We start from the raw sequence: 4,155 nt of genomic DNA, 5'->3' as shown, positions 1-4,155 counted from the left end.
ATAAATTGTACACTTAATGAAAAGTTAATATTTGAAAAGATGATTTTTTTTTTCCTTTTCATTTTCACAACTTAAAAATTAGATAAAATATTTCAGTCAAAAAATAATGTAGAATTTTTTTCTATGTACATTCTTATTTAATTAAATATTGAAATCTTTTTAATTTTCTTGTTTAGTCGATAAAATTGTCATCCTTTGATCAGTAAATTATCAACCCTTGTCATTAATAATTTTTTGACCCATTTTCATTTCACTCTATTTTTAACTCTTATTTTTCTAATTATTTAATTTAATTTTTTTATCATCTACATTGTTAAATATTTTTTTTCTTTTATTTATATTTCATCAACTCAAGTGATGATGGAACGTGAGTGTACTTCTCATAATGCCGCATAAATCATCACAACAAGTATGCCTCTAAGAATCTATGTGGGCAGGAAGACAAGAGGATTTCCCTTCATAAAATGATATTTTGGAAAGATTGCATGAGGATTTACTTTTATGATCCTCTTACCATGAGCTTTAATTATTTCCATAAAAAGGATGATTGGAGTGGGTTTGTCAAGATATAAACAACTAACAAAAAAAGATGAAAATGACACTTTAATCAAACCCCACTCCAACTACAGCTAGTGAGGGGTGATTATGGAAGGAAAGGGATTGTTAACACATGTCACTGAGGGAGGTCTTTTGGTTTTTGGGAAACCTTGTGATCTTATGATGGGTTTTTGTTGCCTTAACATTTTCATCTTGGGTGCAATTTATTTAACCTACAGTGACTACTAAACTTGCAACAAGGCAATGCCAAAAAAATTTGAGGAGTTGGTGGTTGAGCTAGGTGGAGGTATGGGCACTAGTGACCACATTGAACCAATGGGGGTTGAGGCTTGCATCCGTAAGAGTGAAGTTGTGATAGGTTATCTTTGAGAAGGTGGTTTATTACTATTTATGTAAGGGATGAAAATACATGATGAGCACATCTCGATGCAATTCTTCAACTTGTGGAAGAGTGAACATCAATGAGATGGTGTTTGAAATCACAAAAGAGGTTATTCCTAAGGTTGGAGGGTTTTCCCTAGGGGGCAAGAATTGGCGAAAGCAGGTCAAAGTGAATGATGAAACTAGTCTACAAAAGCTCTTCAAGTTTAATGAGGAATAGGTTCATATGTGTGGTGGGTTTTCTAGAGAGGATCCTCCAAAGCCTTGGGACATTATTTTACATGCCATAATGAGGTATCCTACTCTTGAGGATCAGTTCCAGGTGCTTTACTGCTATCATTTCCCCATTCTCAACTATTTCAGGAACCTAAATCAGATTTCTTTTCCATGTCTTATTTTGAAATCCATAGAAGACAATATCTATAAGTCTAGGGAAAAGAAAGAGGGTAAACTATTTTATCTCATTCACCAAGGTTTCATGAATAAACTATACAACTACCACCTTTCCTTAAACCAATCGTTTCTTGTCAACCCATAAGTTACTGTCATTCCCCAAATTTATTTGGACCCTGGTCTTGGCTCAAGCCACAAAAAAATCAAGAAAACCCCCTTCCCCGAAGGTTAAACTTAGCCTAATTGATTTGGTTATAGACACAAGGAAGAGCAAGAAAAATGTTTGGAGAACTAGCAAACATCTCCAATTAGAGAAATTCGAGTCCCCCCCAAATAGGACTTTAGCTCAGAGTCTACCGAGAGTGATAAAACCTGCCAAGAGGAAGAGAACACACCAAGACATTAGAAAGAAGCCTATCTTTAGCCCATCTAGTCCCTCACACATCTCAAAAATTCTTGAAGCTATCCCTTCCCTGGCTAGAAGTAGGGGGGTGAGGGAGGACATCACCTCGCCCATGAAAGACACTCCCAAAGGTGGGGAGAAAAAGAGAAGCATAGCCACAGCTAGAGCCAAAGGAAGGCTCGGTTGGATAAGCTAGAGTAGTTGATGAAGGAGATGGTAGACAATTAGATTGGCATTTGCTAAAAATTTGACACATTAGCAAAATTCTCCTCAAAAGTTGTGCATTCCGCTGTCACTACTCTTTAGTTCTTGCAGGTGAATAAGGACATGAAGCACTTGGGAAAGGAGAGAGAAACTACCAGCTCTATTTACAGCTTCCTGGCAGAGGACTAGTTGAAGATGCTATTAGAAAAATTTGTTAAAGATGAGGGGGTGGATGTGAACATGGATGAACTTGAGGAGAAAAAGAATGAGGGTAGCTAGCGTTGACTCTGTTTTTTCTTTTTCTTTTTATGTTGTCGATCACTCTTAACTTGATGCCCTACAGGGTTTTATTATATAAGTATATGTTTACGTGCTAGATTGATAGTAGCAATATGTTCCCTTGTTGCTGAAATGCTTTTCCATTTTATTTACTGGTTAGTAATAGGACCGACGGTTACATTTGTTCTATTTAGAGACTTATATGTTTTTTGAAGTATAAAACTGGTATTGGTTAGATGATTGGGAGGTAACTTCTGGTTGATCCTTCAACCTTTTTGTACTCTAGAGCTAGCCCCCCATCCTTTTGGCTACTATCTAATACTTCAAAAACTTAAAAATTATAACTATAAAATACGAAAATATGTTTTTTTTTTTAGACTGCAGGAATCGGTGCAACACGGCCCCCCTATAAACTGCAATGCGCCTAGTAAACTTTTTAACGTGATCGGTAGCGCTGGCGCGACACGCCCACTGGTACCACGAGGATGGGAGAGACTAGAATCCATGACCAACTCCCTGCAATAGGGAAGATTTAGCCAACCGAGCTAGGGCCCCCGCCCTTAAAATAATAAAATATCTTATACATTATTTAAATAATTCTATTTATTTAGCTTAGTTAGCTATTATCTCTATTGTTAACTCTTATTTTTTATTATTTAACTTAATTAGTTATTATTGGTTGTTTATTTTTAAAAAATTAATATTATTTTATTTAATTAGAAATTATTTATAATTTAATTTATTGAGATGAGATATTATTTAATTTTTACTTTTTAATTTATCTCCAATTTTAACTCTCTTGTTTTCTATTTATTTAGAAATTTATTTAGTTGTTATTTCCACTTTTATCTCAGGTTTTTCTTCCTTTTATTTAACTTTTGATTTTTCAAATTTATTGAAGTTTTAAGGTTTTTCTTCCTTTTATTTAACTTTTGATTTTTCAAATTTATTGAAGTTTTAGTTTTAAAATTAGTTTAGCTAATAGGATGGATATTTGTGGGAGGAGTTGTTAATTCTTTAATATCTTCTCATATTACTTAGAGATTTTTATGAATGATTATTTAATTTATATATTTAAGCGCATAGATTTTAAATCAGTTTAGTTTTTAGTTTGAATAATTATTTGAGTTTATTTTTTATGTGCTAATTTTTTAGATGATAATTTTTTAATATATGATAAATAAAATAAATAAATAATATTTATTTAGTTTATTAAACAAATTATATTTTATTTTATTTAAATTAAAAATTAATGTTAACTTAATTTATGTGCATTCAATTATTGTTTTAAAAAATAATATAAACACCTATCACTATGTTGCAAACACAAAAGCTTGGAATTTCTAGTTATAAAAGTTTTAAATTATATTTTTATATACATGTAATTCAATTACATTGCATAATTTTCTTCTAATTGTTGATTTTAAATTATAAATTGAAAATTTCAAGAATGCTCGTAATATGAAAAAAGACAAAATTCAATAAAGCTATACTTCTAGATAAACAAAGATTAAACATTTAAATTTAAATTTTATATTAAAAAAAAAAAGAATAAAAAAAGATTTTGATTGTCATTAAAATAAAGCTATACTTCTAGATAAATAAAGACTAAACATATAAGTTTTAATTTTCTATTTAAGCAAAAGAAAAGAAAAAGAAAGATTTTAATTGTCATTAAAATTTAGAATGTTCTAATTACATGAATTCAAGTTTTTTAATTTAAATAATTTGCAAAAACACATGCACGAGTCACATGTTTTTTTGGGGGTTAAAAAATCAAAAAATCAAAGAGTAAAACATGGCAGCGCTATATACGAGACGCAACTAAATCTCGGCATGCAGCCTGGAGTGCAGTTAAGCAATCTGTTATATTTCTTGCAGATATCGTTGCTTAAGAGCAGAATTCTGTGCGGAGTGTTTTAAGGAGAAATTGGATG

Source organism: Cupressus sempervirens, chromosome 3 (genome assembly GCF_028749045.1).
Source record: "Cupressus sempervirens isolate cs-2001-9-10 chromosome 3, ASM2874904v1, whole genome shotgun sequence".
Taxonomy (NCBI): Eukaryota; Viridiplantae; Streptophyta; class Pinopsida; order Cupressales; family Cupressaceae; genus Cupressus; species Cupressus sempervirens.
The sequence above is the reverse complement of the archived record's forward strand: the minus strand, read 5'-3'. Positions refer to the sequence as shown.